Genomic DNA, 19589 nt, shown 5'->3' on the forward strand with positions numbered 1-19589 from the left:
TCTGGTTCTTAACCCAGGCTTCAGAACTGGGTGCCACAAACTTCAATCACAAGCTCAGATCTGTCCTCTTTGTACCAAAGTATCCTCTCCCTTCTAGAATGGAGGATAGAACAGAAAAGAACCACTTGCTTAAACCCTTTACAACTTGAAGGAAAAAACACACAAAAAAATAGAACTGAATACCAGGAGCTGATGCACCGGCTCATTTCATTGTTTCTCTTGCACCCATGAAACAGAGAGAGAGATTTTCCGTGAGTAGGTGGCTCATATGACTGAGTCACGGAGCAATCCTGGAGGCTACAACACAAGACTCACTGAGCTGTTCAACAACGCCGTGCTGTGTCTTGGGCTCCTTAGTCCTCTGGTGGGTTTGCTGCTCTTTAAGGAAGGCAATAGACTGTATAGTTATCACCTGAAATGGGATCAAATCCCTCCCACCAAACTATACAACCTACTACCTCACCTCCACAGAGCAGTACAGGGGTCTCGCCCGATTCCCCGCCACGGCACTGGCTTGGCATTGCTGGCTTGGCATTGCTGGCTTGGCATTGCTGGCTTGGCATTGCTGGCACCGCCTGCCTCTGTGCCCGGTGCAGGAGGAGACGATGCGAACTGAAGACCTGACTGTCTCCTTAGGAAAGACAGTAGATTGTATAGTTTGCTCAAAGGGAGGATCGGACTCCACAACTATTCAATCTACTACCTCAGCCTCAAGGACAGCTTGAGATCGCGGCAGCCCGAGGCGATGAGACGATCCTCTTCCAGGCATCGGCCGTTCCGCGGCTGCTGTGAAGAGAAATGCACGGAAATCCATCAGATTTGCGATGTTAGGGAAACGGAGCCTCATCCCCAACCTTGTCCTGGAGATCCCTTTCCTCGTTTAAACCTCCTCCAGCCCACCTGAGCTGCACTTTATCCTTGCCAGTCACGCTGGCTGCAAACTTTCTGCACCCAAAAGCTTACGGAAGCAGCAGCCGTTCCCTTTGAGCCCAGGGCCGTATGCGCAGACACCGCGGTTCTCCTGAAACCGCAATAACGCCAAGGCACACACAGCCAGGCTGACCTCACCTCTCCAACACACAGCCTATCTAGAACAAACCCGCCAGTCCAGATAAGAGAATCCATCCATTTAGCTGCGGGGCACTCCGGGGAATTGAGCAGATTAGAAATAACCGAGTACAAGGAAGCTTTTAGGCTGCAAATGTAATGGTATCGAGTACATCAAGGCAGATCTCGTTTCCTAAACAAATGAGTGCAACACGCAGGCTCGGTGCCCCTTTAATGCTGCGGCACAGCCAGGCACTATTAGAGTAGATCTGAGACGGCCTGGCTGCCCCCCCAGCCCTTGGCTCACCTCCTGAGGCTTTTTTGTTCTCTCTACACCCAAATACAGACGCAAGGTATTGAGGTGGCAGCTTAAAAGAAAGGTGTGAGGGGTTTTTTTTGCAGTGAGAAAGAATTCCCCTTGAAGATTAAATAAAGACGTAAGGAAAAGGGAGCCGCCGGTAGCACGTGAAGCTCACGTGCAGCTCAGCAGAGACTGAGGACTCCCCGTGGGACGTGTCCCCAGCCACCAAAACATCTGCTGAGCGCTGTGGTGGGCTAAGAAACGAGTCCCCAAGGGGATAAAGGCCGCCTAACGCCTTGTGCTTCCACAGCTAATGGGCAACACTCTAAGAAAGTGAGATTCCCAAAGGTTTGGTGAATATTGTAGCAGGGATCCTCGAGAAGGGAGGTTAGGATGGGCTGGGGTGCATGGGTCTCTTAGCAGCGAGGTTTGGAAAGTGTCCCTGTTCCTACGCAGAGCTGTCCAGAATACATTTAATATCAAAAAATCAGTGTTGCAGGACTGATCCCTACAGCACTTAAGCACCCAGCCCATCCACAGAGCCTGGTACCTTGCATCCCAAACAGCCTTCTGATGGGGAAATATTATTTGTCCTGTTTTAAATGGCACGGAAAGTGATGCACAGAGGTTGTGCGTCCCTCCTCAGCACGTGCAACATCAGCCAGAGCTTCTCCGATGTTCCAACTGGGCTCAAAGGACCGTTAGGGGCCACTCGGCCTCCTCAAGGACAGAAATGTTAGCTTGGACTTCAGTGTTTCAGCTTCTCAAACATGAAGATGCTGCCATGGATGTCGACCAGGAGGGATCGTGGTGGCAAGAAAGCCAGCGGTTGCTGCAATGGTAGAGGACTTGATGTAGCAGAGGATGCTCATCTTCTCTGAAGAGGCTCTTGTTCCCAATCTGTGGCTTGTATTATTTAAGTGCATAAGCAAGATGTGTAAGCCAGGCGCCTAAAAGGTCACTCGTGATGCTATTGCAGAGAACAGGTGTTTGGGCTACTCTCAAATTGTGGGTGGGAAATTATGTTTAATAACTCCTAGTTCACGTAGATCTAATTATACACAGAGAGAAAAAAAAAATCCCTTCTGACTTCTATAAGTAATCTTGAAAACAGGAGACTTAATTACAATAATTGCCTTAATGAGTGTAGGTTTCAGGAATACCCAGCTGCTGACTCTGCAGTCCTGATCTGGGAAGAAAGGAGACAAATGGGAGGGTTTAGAAATACAGTTCCTAGTAAGGATCACCACGGCCATCCCACCCATTTGTTGGCGTTGGTGCTATAGGAATTGCAATGACAAATCGCCCCTCTCCTGGATGGTTTGTGGTCTAAACCATGGCGACGAAAAATGAGGAAAGAAGCAGCACAGAGGTTGACCCAATTTGTAAAAGATCAGATGGCAAGTCCATGGTAAAGCTGAGGCTGGAACCAGCCTTGGGAAGTCTTGCTCCACTCTCTGGTTGCAAGGGTTTTTCTAGGCCAGCCTAACGAGGTTAGGACAGGACGATATCCACCTCTTCCGGCCGTGTTTGCCAGAGAAAAGTGACGTTCTGGTTTAATATCTGCAGGAGAATCGTAGATCTGGGAGAGGGAAGATCACAGGCACGCTGGTAACAGCTCAGTGGTGAAACCTTGCTGGGGTCGCAGAAAGGGCCGTTATGAGTTACTCAGGATTTGTGCAAACTCCCCATTTACCAACATTCTCAGCAAAAACCCCACAGCAAGTGGGCTGCATCCCAGCTCTGCCCTTCCAGACACAAAACGACCCCTTCCAGCACATCAATGCTGAAGCATTAGGTTTAAAAGTGCCTGAATATGATGTAGCTATGCGAAATAATGGATAAAATAGCCAACAGGGTCTGTAGGAGTCAGAAGCTTGCACCCCAAAGCCTTTCCCAGGTTATTTAAGCCCAGCTTTTGAAGATTTTTGGATACTTGACTGCTAAGAACTGGACCTCTTTGAAAACCACCATTTGCTATGCGGGGAGAAATTGGTAGGTAAAGAATTCATGTGTTTCTTCACAGCAAGATCCTCCAAGCTGGCAAAACCAGAAATATAGCATTTGCAGTGCAGCTTTCAGACTCATTTTGGGGAGGGAGAGGTGACCTACAGCTGGTTTGCAGTTAGCAGGGCTCAGGGGGGCTCATGACGAGCAGAACCCGAGCCGATGCGCCCCCAAATTTCAAAGCATTTGCAGACTAAAGACGCCCAAGCACGGCCAAGTTTCTGCCTTTAAAACAGGGAGGCATGGAGCCCACTGGAAAGGCTCCGAAGCTTTGAGGAGCTGCTCTGGTTTATTAAGGAGCACTGAATGAAATGGAGGAGGAGGCGGGGGGAGGAGGAAACAGTCAAACAACAAAGTCGCTCCTTTAAAAGCAGACACTGCTTTCAGCCTTTGTATAACCGCAGTCCCGCGTGTCGGTGCCAAAACGTGCTGGGGACAGGCAGGGTTTCTCAGTGGGAAATGAGGGCCCGGCGTCTCCGAGAGGCTTTTCAGGCTCCCAGAGCCCGGTTTGGGCTGGGGCAGAGCCCTGTGTGCTGGGGCTCAAAATGGCTGACTGGCGGCCATTTTGTTTCCTCAGCTTTGCCCATAGGGAAGGCAGCAGTGCCTTCACGTCCTCGCCTTGCCGCATTGCCGAGCGGCAAAATAACAAGCAAACAGACCAAAAAAACCCCCAAAAAAGCTGAAAATAAGTAAAAACAAAGGGAGGTGGGAAGATTTTTGATAGCTCCCCGATGTTGTCAGGGCGTACATCCGCACACAGCGCCGCTCAGAGCCGCGCGGCTCCGCCGGGGAACCCGCTGACAGGAAAAGCAGCAAACAGCCCAAAAAAAGCACATCTTGGACGCAACCCGTGCGACTGGAAAGCGAAAAATGACATTTGCCAAACTAGCCACAAGGACAACTTGCTTTTAACTCTCTCACAGGCCAGGCGAACCGCTCGGAAAAGCGAAGCCGAACGTCTTCCTGGTCCTGGAGTCGATATTAAAATATCACGCTTCAAAAGAGTTAATCAAAGGTGCTACGAATAGGGGAAGGGAAGCAAATACATGTGAAGTTCATTCCTGTGTGTCTCAGCAATGCTTTTCCTCCATGCTCTTTTAATGACGTAGGTAGTATTTCATATCAACGTTATCAGAGCGTTTGTTTGTTATTAGACAATTAGCAGGTATCTTAATAAATAGCTACTCATCTGTGATGTGTTGGAGTCCTGTTTATAAACATCTGGGTCGTTGTTAATGAATCTGGTATTGTTATCTGTAATACAAGCACCTGTAACCTGCTTGTTACGTGATTTATCTTTTATTAACCCTTCATCAATCCATTATTGAAGGTGGCCACAAAGGTAATGGTTTTTCTAAATGTTCACCTATTTTACTTGTGAATTAGCATAAAATTTACGCTCTCCTGAAGGCAAAAAAATATCCAGGAATTTTTGTCATAAAGCTAAAAAGAGACGCTATTGATATTTCATAGAGTAAGTTCTCTAAAATACTAAAAATCAAGATATGTAAGAGGAAAAAATACCTTTTTTGTTTATTTTTACCTGCTCCGTGATCAATTCTATACGTTAACTCAAAAATCTAAAGGAGGACGATCCTCCCCTGTTATATTCTGCAAAACTCTTCCCTTAATACAGTTTCCTTCTCAACGTTCGGTTCAAAAGCTGCTCACGAAAGGTCCGCGGGTAACGTCCACCCCTAATGTAGATTTAAACCTAAATATTCAATTTGCCGTGCGAACCGCCCGCCCAGCGCCCACACGTGCAGCCCCAGCACCACCATTGCCCATGCAACCATCTATATTGTCCGTTTGTACCGAGCCGAGCAGATATGGAGGCAAATACCTTTCTGTGCAAGAAAAGTGATGTTCCCCTCTTTCTTTTCTCCTTCCCAGCTCCTCTCTGGATGTGGCTGCTTCTCTCCAGATGTCCGGGCAGCCCCTCAAGGAAAGGTAGGACGATCACCCCAAAAGCGATGCCTTATCAAAGCCCGATCCCCCCACGCCACGGCACAAAGATCTGTTCCTCCGAGCGCCCGTGCACGAAGAGACGTGGCTCCGGACTCCAAGACATCCAGGCTACCGAAGGAAATGCAGAATCACTTTAAAGAAAAAAAAAAAGGCTTTTATTTCGGCGCATGTTCTGGTGTTTTGGCCACGCTCCTGCGCAAAATTGTGCGGTAACGCCACCAAGTTCCCTTAAACTTTCAAGGCGTGTTGGTGTCGATGGCGTCTCCGCCGTGTATCGCACCTATACGTGTGCGGGATACACACGCCGGTGCGGTAAACAGCTCGTTGGCACGGCACGGCTCCAGCCCCGCGAGAAAGGCAAGGGCTTAAAAAAGCCAACGACGGCTATTTCTTTTAATATTTAAATTAAGATTTTTGTATTCCCGACGTGGAAACTTTCAAGGCAAGGCGGCGATAGACAAAAATCTCTCTAGAAAAAATAATTAAAAATCAAAAAATACAGTCCTTCAGGTCACATCGGCTCAATGCAGGCGCTGCCGGATCGGTGGGAAGGTCGGATCTTGTATGCACCAAAAACAAGAGGACACACAACAGGTTAAAATGCTACCGTCCGGCAATGGCCGGCTCTAATCATACCAAGGCGATGTGTAAAACCATCCGCCTGTCCAAAAACAAATTAGACAACAGTGCTCTCTGGTACTTTATAAATACAGAAGAAAGGAGGGCTGTTTTATTGAATATAGCGAACAAACCTTTCCGTCCGGCTACGTCGTGCAGCCCCGCGACTCTGTGTGCACCGAGTAGCCTTACGCTGCTAATACAAAAGCTCAGTTTGGCAATTCCAGGCATTTTCAGTGCTCAACATACGCCAAAACTACCCACTCTCTGTCTCTGACTTTGGGCTCGTTCCAGAAGGTCCTTTTTTTTTTCCTCTCTCGCTACAGCCGGTGCCACGTAGAGACGGGAGACTTGGGCTCGAACATGGCCGCAGCCTCCAAAAAAGAGCCAAGTCCCAGCGTCCTGGCTTCCCCCTTCCAGGCAGAAAACAAAATGGCCATGCAGCAGCCATTTTGTTTGCTGCGGGATGGGAGGGAGAAGGGAAGGGAGGGGAGACGCAGGCCAGAGGGAGCGTGTGGGAAGGATGAGGAGGGGAGGGAGGGAGAGGGGAGGGCGTCGATTCGGCAGGAACCCAAAAAGCTCCGCAGCGATGCCCGGGCACGTCCTCCCTTCCTCCCGCCGGGGCTGAGCGACCCCGTCCAGCCCCACGGCAGGACCGATGTGGAGGGGTGGACACGGGGGTCGGATTTTCCAGCCATCCTGGGCTGGTTGAGCTCGAGTTGTGCGTCCGGACGGGGGTTACGTTCCCTTCCCCGGGCCTGGCTGGCACCTCTGTCCTGCCCCCGGCCGCCATCACTGCGGGTCTGGGCTCCCCAGGAGCTCCCAATGGGAGCCGGGCAGGAGAGCGGAAACCAACCCGGTAACGTCAAACTCTTCAACTTCCCTGGGCAGGAAACGGTGTAAATAACACGGTGGGGAGGGGGAGAGGAACCCAGCGCGGGCGAGGAGGCCTTGGGGACGGCAACATGGCCTCTGCGACCTGGTTCCTATTGGCACCCGTGGTGAGGAGGGACAGCGCGGGCAGCTGCCCACGACCTGCGGCGCGGGGCTGTCCCCGTCCCTCTGAGCACACCGGGACGGACAAAAAGCGCCAGGGGAGGTTGAGGTTGGATTTAGGAACAATTTCTTCCCCAAAGGGCTGTGGGGCATTGGAACAGGCTGCCCAGGGCAGTGCTGGAGTCACCATCCCTGGAGGGTTGGACAGACGGACATGAGGTTCTCAGGACATGGGGTGGGGAATGGGTGGACTCAATGGTCTCACAGGTCTCTTCTAACCAAAATGATTCTTCGATTTTGTGATATTCATAAGTCCCTTCAAGTGCTGACCAAAACCAAACAAGATTTTTAGAGCAACACAAGCACCGTGCGACCTCATATGACGGCACCCAACACGGGAAGACCCTTAGGAGCACCCAAATCAAACCACCCCTGGGCTTTCTGCTTCCGTAGGAGAGACACGCAGTGATAATTAGGACTATTCCCGCGATTTAGGATGGTTTAGTTCCCAGTTATAAGCCCTAAGGGTGCAGGGAACTGGAAATGCCAAACTTAGCACAGTTTTGAAGCTGTTACAGATCTTGTAGGAAAATCCTATAAGGAAGGTTGTTAATTGGACAGGTGCTTTGTGGGATAAATTTAAGCACTGGAGGCTGGACCTGCTAAGCTTTATCTCGCCAGTGGGGAGGCTATTTCTCTGCAGAGTAATTCAGAGCAGAAATACAATGCCAACATCTTGAATTATCCTGTAAAGAAACCTAAAATCTTAAGCTATTTTAATAACCACTCTTCCTCACCATCTGATCCTCACCAACTTCTCTGTAAGTAACCTGAGACAGCCAGGTGAAAACTGTTATGGATTTATTGCTTCGCAATGTGCTGTGATTGATTACTCTAATTAAAACAGCCCTGAAAATAAGCATCACCTGTAATAAACTATTAAGTGCTTTCCCCTCCTAACTTCTCATGCAGGCTTGGTGGGGAGCCACGTGAACCTCGGACGTGGGTTTGTACCCTTGAATTAACCTGTAGTTTGGGAATTTTGAAGGTGTTTGAGGGGTCCAAGTCGGGTTTATTTTTAATAAGATTGGGGAAGACAAGGCTCACTTGAAACCCCCAGCCATCGCACTGAAAAAATATTGTACTTCTTGTGCAATTCTCTTCCAAGAAAAACATCAAGGCAGCTTGTAGAATGAAGACCAAAGGGCTCTTGGTGCCCACAGCAATAGATCAAGAAATGGCCACGTGTGGCACATCAGCTTGAAGCTGGGAATGAGAAACAATTTCAACTGCTCTGGCACCAATACTGTCTTCCAGAAAAACCCTGACAAAGTGAGGAACTCTATTTTAATCCTTATTCTAAGCGAAAACTTGTTGTGAACAAGGCAGGACAAGATACATTTGCCAGACAGGGTGTTTTGCCTTTCCCAGTATCCTGAGATGGAGCAATAGGGGGTGAGGGACACATGTGGGGCTGGGATTGCTGAAGGTATTAATAGCCCCCCAAAACTGCATCTAGCCCCTCAGCACTAGTTGCTTGTTCAATATATCTCTGTCAAATGGGAGGGCTGCATGGGATGAAAGGTGGCAATAAGGATTTAAGAATAACCAAGAGGATTCTTGTGCTTGGGAGGCTCGTTAGCATGGAGGGGAAGGTATCTGAGCAAGGAAAGGAGATCATTAATGCCCAGGTTTTGTGGACCTGGGTCACTGAGAGAGCTGTTTATGTGAGGAGAGAGAAGTGTGAGTGCTATTAAAACACTGGAGCGTCACGAAGAACAAGGGAGGAGCTGCTGAGCAGGGGGATGTTTCTGTAGCCTCCAGTCTGGGCTGCTGTGGGTTTAGTGGACTGGTCAGGTCAGGTCGTGGTCACGTATCGTCCTTTCTGCTCTGTCCTCATGATTTAGCCCTGTTTTTTTCCCACCACGTTGTAAAGCTGTCGGAATCAGCTGCTCATCGTCGTGTGTTTGAGCCTGTGGACCTTCCTCAGCATCAAAGCGGCTGTTTGCTGGAGTCTCTTTGGGTCTTCTCCTTCTGCTCTGTTCACACCCCGGTTCAAACGCAGCCCCAGCGTCATCGTGTTCTCCCTGCACCGGCCATTTTGCTTCTGGCTCATAAATGCAGAGTGGGTGAAAAGGCAAGCGAGAAGCAAAGGGATTTTATTAATTTACTGATGAGAGGAGCTTTCTTTGTGAATGGGGAGAAGTGGCATTAGCTCTTTGTCCTTGGCTGGTGTGAGCACGTGTCTGAGGTGCGTGTCGTGTTGGACTTCAGAGGGCTGAGTTTTGAGAGCTGCGTGTTCAGAATGAACTGCTGCTGAAAGCAGGCCCCTAAAATAAGCAAGATTAGCAAATGTTCCACCTGCAGCACTTCTGACGATGACACCAACAGACAGATTTTCATCACCCTTTTGGCTGAGCCCTTCTGGACATATTTTCCACAGGCAGAGCTCCTTACAAAACTCCCCTTTTCCAACACAGCAACTGCACACATTCCTATTTGCAGCCAAGTTTGACCACAGATACCATAACACAGATCCATCTCTCTTCCCTCTTTGTTGATGCAAAAATGCCTTGGAGAAATAATATCAATATATCTTTGCTAATTGATGGTGCTGTGCTGGCTTTAACCCATCAGTTTAACCCATCCTCAACTGCCATCTGCTAAACCCACTATTTTCCTGCTTGTCTGTTTTCCCTGGCCTGGTTTGCACACAGCCACCACCCAAACCCCTCTTTCTGTTGAGGGAGTGGGATTTATCGCCTCTGTTTCAGCAGCAGCAGCAGCACACAGAACAATGTAGGGCCTATGCAAACAAGTTCTGCTGTTTTCTTTTGCTTTTCATCTATTCCTTAGTGGTAAATCAGTGCATTCCAAAACAAACAAGAATCAGAAGGTTTAGGACCCAAAGAACAGTCCAGAGCAATAGAACAGGGGCTGAGGACAGGTTGCATATAGAAGTTAAGCAACAAATAGCCCTTGAAAGCAAATGAAATGTCTAATCTGTGATGCATCCCTCAAAGTGTTTCTGGCCAGGAGTGACATTTTGGCGCTGGGCTGCAAATGGCAGAAGCTCGGGTGCCTGGATCACTTAACAGTACACACAGGAGAGATCTTCCCAGAGCAGGGCTCATCTTCATCTTCCGCATGTGGACAGCACAAAGTACAACAGATCCCTCAAGACACTCCAACAACCAAATGCGACACAAGAGCAAATATAACTGTAAGTTCACACAGTTTCAGTTGATAACAGGACTGGGAATTGTACCACTTAGCTATTGTCCTGCCTCTGGCACCACGCTTGACCTTTCAGAAGACGCTAAAGGACCATTGTAAGCTTGAGCCACTGCGTTATGGAAAAGCATCGATCCGCACATCAGCTCCTCCTCTGACTGCATTTCAGCCCGAGCCGACACGTTGGCCTGGCATTTGCAAACCAATGCAGGGCTGCCAAGCGCTTTTTGCACAGTTGGCCAAGATTGCCAAGGAAAAGAAGGTGGAACAAACCCTCAGGATCCTGTACCAGCACCGTCAGCTTTACCCAGTGTTCCGACAGAGCAGGACCAAAAGCCCGGTCCCTTCCGCAGCACGTGGGGGCTGTGCAACCCACACTCAGGATCCCTTGTGATGAACGAGACTGTACAAGCCTGGCAGCCAAACGTAATCCACCTTTACCTGCTTGCGGTAAAGCTGAGCTCAGATGACCAGGCAGCATCTGGTAAGCTGAGCTTATCAGTGTGTTACAAAGATCGCTTGGAACTTTTGTTCAAAGCTCTTTGGAGGAGATTCCTGCCTTCCCATCAGTGAAGAGGCTTTCATAGAATTACAGAACAGTTTGGGTTGGAGGGACCTTCCTGGCTCCCCCATCCCACCCCTGCCATGACAGGGACATCTTCACCAGCTCAGGTTGCTCAGAGCCCCGTCCAGCCTGGCCTGGGATGTCTCCAGGGATGGTTCATCCACCACCTCTCTGCCCAACCTGGGCCAGGCTCTCACCACCCTCAGGGCCAACAATTCCTTCCTCATGCCCAGCCTGAATCTCTGCTCTTCTAGTTTAAAACCATCACCTCTTGTCCTGTCACAACAGCCCCTGCTAAGTCTGTCCCCATCTTTCTTATCGGCCCCTTAAAGCCACAATAATTTCCCTGGGCTTGCTCCTGCTGTTTGCAGCAATCGCAGTGCGTTGCCACAGGGCTCCCTCTGGCCTGACCTGAGCCGGGAGAGGGAGCGGCCACCGTCACAGCATCCAGGGCTCAGAGCTTTAGTTCTGATCCTGCCTGGAGTGGCCATGGCAGACAGGGATCAACACAGCGCCTGGGAGGCATCTGCCTGCGACGGGGCGTGCGCCGTTGGTGCGCAAGGATGAACAGATGGGTTGATTACACAGGGAGAAACGGACACTAATCGTATCCAGATTCACCAGCTGCAGGATTTCCTCCTGAGCCCTAAAGGACAGGAAGCCCTTACCTGCTTCATTATCCTGTCTCTGTTCATTAGCCCCTTCCCGGGAACCGCAGCTCAGCTAATCCCCTGAGCCGGGGAGGGCCCAGACTAGCAAAGCTGGGATGCAGGTGAGACCTCCCAGGCGTGGCTGGATGCAGCCCCAGGTCACCCTTGGCCTGGCCAGCAGCTCCAGCACCACCAGCTCCACCACCTCAGGTTTCCCAACTTTGGGAGCTCGTTCCCAGACTCTTTTGCTGCTGCATCTCCAAAAAGCCGGGAAGATTTCAGGACTAATGAGAGCAAGTCATGTACCAAGGACTGTGTTGGGGATGGGCACTTCGGGTGTCTCTGCTGAGATGCAGTTGGTTCTGGGGTGTAATCCAGTGTGTGTTGAGCAGTGTGTGGTTGATGGAGCCAGGGAGTGAAGGAGCTTTTGCAGATTTAAAACCACAGAGGCATCCCAGCAGGGTGTAGAGGCCGCACCAAACTGGGAGGTGATGCCGGACACTTGATCTGTGCTCTTATTCCTGGGAGACTGAGACACCCTGAGCGGTCAGGTTTCATCACCTGCTCAGGTTCTCCGCAGTGCCAGCTTGGAGGAAGGAGCAAAACCCTCCTAGATACCTTCATCTCTACCCCTCTGTGTCCATCCCAGCTCTCATCAGCCGCAATGACACGCTTGCAAAACTGTCCCTCCCAGCCTATGGACCTCCCAAAACCACAGGGTGATTTTTGGTTGTTGTTGCCACAATAACACAATACCTACCTTTGAGCCCCCACAGGCTTTGCTTTATACAACGTTTGTCGTGCCCTTTGCCGGGCTACTTCTCCTCTTACATTTTCTGTGTTCAGGACTATCTGATGAGCAACCTCAACGCAGCAAACCCAGCGTGCACCAGCCCTGCATCTCACCGGCTTTCCAAATGCAAATCCAGACAGCACAGCTCAGTGCCCATGAGCAACCCTACAATAACAGCCCGGCCGCCTCGCTTTGTCCTCCCAGACCTCACCTTTTGCAGCAGCCAAGTAACAGGAAAATCAACAGTAGCCATGAGTGACTCCGCAATAACAAACCAGCGCGACAGGAGAAAGAGGAGGGGAATTAGGGAATAAAGAGGTGCAGAGAGAAAAAAACTGCAGGAAGGAAAATAAATGATATTGATTCTTCTGTGGGGCGGTACAGAGGGTGAATTGGACCTGGGTACTGTACGTTCCCCGTGGTGCATGAAGCTGGTAGCATCAGCTCGCCCTTGGATGTGTTTCTATGAGGACGCCGTTAAACTTGTACCCCCAAATTCGCTGGAAATTAGTGGGAAGGCTGAGGATGGAGCCCATAAAGGCCTTTTTACCTCCTCTTTCCCTACAAGAGGTGGTCACTAGCGGGGTGAAGCTCATCCCCATGGGCCTGGCCTGTGGAGACACTGAGCACAGCGCCGGCTGCAACTGCAAACCAGGCGATTTTCCCCGATGCAAGCTTTGCTCGAGGTTTTCTTTTTAAAAAAAAAATATAAAAAAGAAAAAAGGAAATCACAATCCCAACTCTGCCTTGGCCAAACCTGGCCCTTTTAAGCAAAGGAAATTTCCCAGAGCCACCCTCGACAAACCTGGAGGCCCGATCCTGCTCGCAGGAGCGTCGGTGCACATCCCCGGTGGCTGTGCTGGCTGCGGGGGGGTTAACGCAGCGAGGCCCAAACCTCGGAGGAACCTCCTGCTCTCCCGTCTGGAAATGGAGCAGAGCTTGCACCACAGCAAACTTGTGATTCAACGGCAATAAACGGCAGAAAGATCCAACTCGTTTCAAGAATTCATCCTTTTTGCTGAGCCACGTTCTGGAAGCATGAGCCCTATTTTGCTGCGAGCTGCGTGGAATAAAACAGCTGCGTCCCTTGGCTGGACGGCTCTCCCAGGGCTGCCAGATGTTTTGCTTAGGACACGTCAGAAGTGTCTTGCTCGAGTTCAGACTTCCTCTCCTCTCGGGCTGCCCGTTGCAGAACCCACCGGAGCCATCGGTTTGGGTGGGTTTTTTATGTTTGCCCTCCACCAGTTTTTCTGAGGGAAGAAATAGGGACTGGGGACAAACTGGGGAAGGTCTGGTTCCACCTGTTGGTGTAAATAATCCGCAAGGGGAAAGCTGGGCTGGCGAGCAAAACACGAGCGCTGCTTTCTCACCCGCATTAAGGGTCCGGGTGTAAACCGCCGTGTAAACGTGCTCCGCTGAACAGAGCATCCCGATATATTTTGGGGACCACGAACAACCAACAGCCCCCAGCTCCTGCAACAGGGGAGTTCCAGCTTCCAAATCAACTTTGGGATATCAAAAACCTGTTTGCGGCTGTGCTGAGCATCGAGGTTCAGAGCCGGACCCCAGCGTCCCGGCTGCCAAATCTGGGTGCACAAGGCACAACAGCATCTCCGGGAGACAGGGGACAGCAAGGACAGTTTTGGAGATGTCCCCATAGCACTGCACAGGTCACAGACGCAAAGTGGGGCCGGGCCGTTCGGGTGCTTTGTGGCCAGTTTGAAGGCTTTACTGTAGGGTTACGCATCAGTCGCTGAAATAGGGATGTTTTTGGAGAAGGGAGGAGGAGGGGGAAGCCAGGCGGGGGAAAAGGAGGGTGAAAAATTTGGTGAAGGAGGAGGGGAGGCATCCATGGCTCCCCAGTGCCTGCAAAGTGCACGGCGGCCGGGAAGGAGGACCCTGCCCTGCGAACAAGCTGCTTTTGTTGCATCCCAAAGGGGCCTAAATTAAGTTTGACAGAAAGAGAGCAGATTCACACAGGCTGGGGCCAAGCCCTGGGGCTCGGTTACAGCCGGGCAGACCTGGAGAGCTTTGGCACGCCGGTGCCAAATCTCGCCCGGGTGCGAGGGGAGAGGCGCGAACCTCCACGAGGTGGGAGGCACCGGGCGGCCCCGGCCATCGTCCCGATGCCTTCACAAAGCTGCTTCCTCGCTGCTCGGTCCGTCTCCAAAGCCTAAAGGCCTCCATCGCTCTGAGAAAACCGCCCCTCGGCCGCTTCGCCTCCCGCCACGCTCGCGGGCATCCCCGGCCCCGCGGCACGCCGTGCCAGCGCACACAACCAACCAGCTTCTAAACAGTTAATGCTGACAAACCCACACCGCCTGAGTTCCCTCCTTCCCGAACTGCTCCTGGTGTAACTCACCCCCCCAAAAGATGAAATGAAATTACCCTCATTCTCTGCCCCGGGCTCCGCGCCGTCCCGCCGCCCTCCCTGTCCCCCGTGCGCCCTGCGGGTGCCGTGGGCCGCGCGTGCCCGCCGTCCTGCCCGGTGCCGGCAGCTCCCGCCGCCTCAGCTGCGGCTGCCATGTTGAATTGCAAATCCAACATGATTCGACAGATTTTCATGTTCACCCCCTCGGTGTCACCCGGTGGGGAACCCGAGGAGCACCCGCGCAACACACGACAACCCGGGTGGCTCTCAGGGACGTCCCGGGCGAGGGAAGGGAGAGAAATCCCCGTCCGGTCCCGCTCCTAACACTGCATGTCGGGACCAGCCTACCTCCTATACATCCCTTTCTATAGGAGACTGATTCTACAGCCGGGTGTTTTAGCACCGAGGGTCAGAGGGCTCAATGGGAAGGGGTTTTGGGGAGAAGGCAGGTTACAGCAACAACAAAGCGACAGAGCAAGTGGAGGAACACAACGTTATTTCAGAGCAAAGGCAAAAAAAACCACCCAACCGCGTGAACGGAAAGGAAAAACAAAAAAGAGCCCAAAATTAAGAGCGAGGTTCGATTTCGTACCAAGGCAGCAAGAGAGACGCACCGTGGAAGAGAGCGGCGGTGGCGTGGAGTGGTGGCTGGATTTAGCTCCGCTTATCCGGACGGTCACCGGGGACGGATCCTTTGCCGAGAAAGGCCAGTTGGAGTGAGACGGCTTATTTATTTCTTTTTTCCCTTCTCTCGCTCGCTCTCTCCCCTTTTCCTTCTCCTCGCAGCTCAGCGCCAAGAAATGGGCGGTGCCTGGATGCCAGGCTCCATCCCAACCAGACACCCAAGGCCAACGCAGGCTGGCACAAAGGCGAGCTGGCACCCGCTGCTGCGCTGGGGGCCGCGGGACGTGCCCCCCGCCGCCTCCCGAAACATCGACTGCCCGCTCCGCAAAGTTGCCCCGTTGGGCTCCGAAATCGTCCCACCAGGGTGGGAAAAATCAAAAAGGACGAGGGGAGGGGAAAAAAAATAAAGCCAAGACCTTCCTTTGCATCGACGCAGGTTAAACAAAAGGCCTAGGGAGGTGGGTTGTGTGTTTTCCCGCCCCCCCCGGGCTCTTTTCCCGCCTGCCCGTCCTCTTCCTCCCTCCTCGCGCCCTCCATCGCCCGCTGTCCCGGCAGAAACCGGCCCTGGGCTCCCTCCTTCCTGGTTTTAGCACGACGGGAGGTGGCGGGTCCTTGAATAGGAACACACACGCTCAACGCGAGGGATCCGATGGGGGGGAAGAGAAAAAAAGGACCGAAAAAGATATATACAAACAACGATCCGCTCGCCATGGCGGAAGGTTGGGAGCGGTCACCGCCATGGGGGGCGGATTGAGGGTGGTTTGGGTGCCAGAGGGTATTTTCGGCCTTTTTTTATTTGGCTGCCCGAGCACCTGGGTTGTGGCGATTGTAAAGGGAGTCGCGGCGCGTTGGGGAAGGGACCGGGGAGAGGAAGGGGGGGGAAGGCAGGCAGGGTTGGTAGCGCTGCTGGGGAGATGCCAAAAAAACAAAACAAAACACGTTTTCATTTTGTCTGCACCAGCCTGGGCGCAGGAGAGAGGGAGGGAGAGGGGGGCGCGCACGCCGCCAGCAAAGCCGCCCAGCTCAGCCGCGGGCCTGCGGCCACGTCCCCGCGCGGCCGCCCCGGCAGCCGCTCTCCCTGCCCGCCCCGGCTTCGCCTGCCAAGCCCGAGTTGGCACGGCTCCCCCGGCTGCGCCGAACAAAGCCGTCACCCATCCCCGAGCCGGCGCTGACAGTAAGCAAAGTGACAGGCGCATCTTCCGCATGTTAATCCAAATGGCGAGAAGGCGAACGAGCCACAAAGACACCCCCCCCTTTCCTTTCGCCATGCGCCCACCCCCCGACCCGCGCACCCCACCCTTGGCACCCGCCGGCCTCGTGCGGGGATGGCGAAGCCCCCGCCGGCGGGAGAGCCGAAGCTTCTCCACGCCAAACCCAGCCGAAGCCGCGCTCGGCGGGCAAACGAGGCCGCTCGGCATCTGCTGTACCTGTTCCCGCTGCCTTCATCTCGCCTTGGAACCGTGACAAGAGCGCGCTCGCCTCGGGTGGGCTCGGAGCCGCGGGGCTGTAACCCTTTGCAGGAAGTTGGCACCGATCCCAGGTAGGACTTTACTCCCCGGCTCTCGCTCTCTCCCCCCACCGCCGCCTCCCGCTCCCTCCCCTCCGCTCCCCCACCCATCCTGTCCCTTGGGCCCCTCTCGCGTCCCCCCCAAAAAAAAACCCACCACCCGGCCCCCCGCTCCTCCTCCGGCGCCGTCAAGCGGGGGGCGGCCGAGCGGTGCCGGGGCACACGTACCCGTCATGGATGACCTGGGCAAGACCAAGAACAACAACTTCCTGCTCCGGCTCCCTAAAACGCCTGTTTCCACGCAGGGGTTAGGCAGCGCGGCGAGACGGGGGGAGCGGGGAGGAGGTTTGGGGGTTTGTCGTCATTGAACCACGCTTTTTTTTTTCCTTCTTTTCTTTTGCATTTTTTCTTTTTTTTTTGCCTTTCCCCCTTTATTCCACCCTTTTCCCCTCTTTATTTTATTTTTTCCTCTTTTTTTCCCCCCCTTTTCCCTTCTTTTTTTATCTCATAACGCCCTTTTTTATCATTTTTTTTACAACATACATGTTCGCCCGGCAGCCCAAACCCAACGCGAAGGGAGAGGAAGGGAAGAGGAATCAAATGGGCAGAGAGAACAGCTCCGAGTTGGCAGCACAATGCACGGGAAGCGGGGAGATTAACGTAGCTCTCCAAACCCATCGCGCCCACCCCGTTTCCGAACCGCTCGCCCCCGCGTCCTCGTCTCTTTTAATACTCCCGGCTCCTGATTTATTCCAGTCGACGAGCGGGAGGGGAACGCGAGGTCCGGAGTCCACGAGCAGAGAGGGAGAGCCCGGCAGAGCCCTCACAATCGAGCAGTGAGAAGAGCAAGGAAAAATTAACATCCAATTAGCGCCGTGTTTAACGAGGGAGACAGAGGCGGCTGTTGTTTTATTGCCCTGTTCTTTTCAGGCGCATCTGACAGGCAGCGGGGAAGGCACCCCGGCTCCAACTGACGTCATATTTTATTTCTTTAATTATTTCCCCCCCTCTCTTTTCCCCCCTACCCGGTTCCTCCTCCAAGTTTCACGGAGACGATCTCGGCAACTCGGCCAGGGAAATTCAGGACCTTCTTGCGTTCGAGCCGCCGGCTCCCCCCTCCCCATCCACCAACACCAACCCCAGACAAACGAACGCGCCAACCCACCCCAAAGTCTTTGTTCTTCCGAAAAATAATAATAAACGTTGGGATCGGAGCGGGAGGGACGCGGAGGAGGTTTCTCCGTGTCCGAGTGCATGCGTCCGTCTGTCCCCTCTCCCGTCCCTCTCCCCAGACGCTCGCTCGTCTCGTAAAACTTTGCGGCATGTGACGCTGCTCCGGCCTCCTCTGGCAGCCTGACAAGAGCCGCGCCGCCGCTTTTAAGGGAGAAACTCCGTTGCTAAAGATGAGAGAATTAACACGTTCTCAGCGAGGGCCGGCACCTCGCACAACGGCCGCCATGGCGGCGGAGCGGACCCTCACCGCGCCGGGGGGAGAGGAGCCGAACCGAAAGCTGGGGATGCTTTTCCCCCTCCCCGCTCGCTGGGCCTCCTGCTTCTCCCCCGGGACGGGGGCCCAGCGCCGTGCAGGCGTCAAGGGAGACGTGTGGGAGCCATGGAAGGGGACGTCCCGGCCGGCCTGTGCCGGCACCGCTGTCCCCCAAGGCCCAGGGTCTCCTCAGGGTGGGATAAAACACCGCTGGCTCCCCCGGAGAGCGCTGCCATCCCAGGAGGGGATGGGACAGCTTGGTTTGGGGGGATTTGAGGGAGTTCTCCACCAAAAAAGGGCCCGCAGCAGGCGAGGGGGAGCGTGGAAAGTGGTGTCCCCAGGCTCTGCCCCTGCTCTGCCAAACCACCAGCGATGGCTGGAGCCGGTGCGGCAGGTCAGGCCGCGGCGCCGAGCTCTCCTGCTGTGCCCCCGAGGGCCTTTTCTCCATGAGGATTTTCTCCCCAAGGATTTCCCTTGTCCATGGGGAGGAATCCAGCAGGACGTGGCTGCTCCATCGCCTCCCGCTTCAGGTGAAGCCCATCCCGGGGGACGGGGCTGAGCGATGACAAGGGGACCCATCTGGGGCCAGCACCAAGTCCCTACCCTGAGCATTTCCCAGCACGACCCCAGACTCCCTACCAGACTTACTAGTTTATCTTTTTATTTGAATTACGTGCCTACGTGGAGCTCGGCGCTGCGGGGGAACAGGGCAAACAGCCTTATCGAGGGCAGCTGTGCCGCGGGGGCACGTCCTGGAGCACGGCAGTGACACGGGGCCCGTCCATCGCTGGGGGGGCCCTCCAGGCAGGCCCTGGCCCTCCCGCTGACCAGACACCAGGGTGACGGGCACCGTGCAGGGGTTTGCTGGGCTGCCCTCCTCCCAAAAGCCAGGGTGGGGGGTGTTTTAACATCAGGATTTTCAGCAGGACGGTTCTGCAGGGGGAAAGCGAAGGACGATGCGCTCGGTCCCAGCTCAGCTGCACTTCCCCCGGGATAAAAGGGCTTTCACCAGCACCTCATTGCTCCCCAAGTCCTGCCGGAGCCTGCGGAGTCGCCGGGCAGCCTTGACCCGAGTTTCCCTCTCCCGGCGGCGGTCGCTGCCGCTTCTCCCCCCGGCAGCTGAGAGCACACGAGGCCAAAGTCCCGGCAATCTCTGTTTGCCACCGAAGGCTGATAAACCACGCGGAACAGCCGCCATCTCCACCCAGCCCGGGCTTGTGCAGGAGAGAGTCAATATTTAAACCCAGGTTTGTTTCCTGGGCAGATAGGGCAGCGCTGGGGGTGTATTTGGAGAAATCCCTGGGTGTGCTCCAGGCGCCAGGCCCAAACTTCCCCCTACACCCCTTCATTTGTTATCCTGAGGGTGGATTTCACCCCGAATGTCCCCTCCTGTGGGAGGGAGGCCCTGTCCCCACCAGCTGT

General features: G+C 53.6%; 2 long non-coding RNA genes across 2 annotated transcripts; one reads left to right on the forward strand and one right to left on the reverse strand.

Moving 5' to 3' along the window:
* Positions 1-714: 714 nt before the first annotated feature.
* Positions 715-16767, reverse strand: LOC139829606 (uncharacterized). The gene is made up of 3 exons (XR_011742179.1): positions 16602-16767; positions 5199-5454; positions 715-786 (listed from the first exon to the last, which is right to left on the reverse strand). It is a non-coding gene; the product is annotated as an uncharacterized lncRNA (long non-coding RNA).
* LOC139829605 (uncharacterized) lies at positions 16058-17974 on the forward strand. The gene is made up of 2 exons (XR_011742178.1): positions 16058-16714; positions 17240-17974. It is a non-coding gene; the product is annotated as an uncharacterized lncRNA (long non-coding RNA).
* Positions 17975-19589: the final 1615 nt, after the last annotated feature.

The sequence above is a fragment of the Patagioenas fasciata genome, chromosome 21 (assembly GCF_037038585.1).
Source record: "Patagioenas fasciata isolate bPatFas1 chromosome 21, bPatFas1.hap1, whole genome shotgun sequence".
Taxonomy (NCBI): Eukaryota; Metazoa; Chordata; class Aves; order Columbiformes; family Columbidae; genus Patagioenas; species Patagioenas fasciata.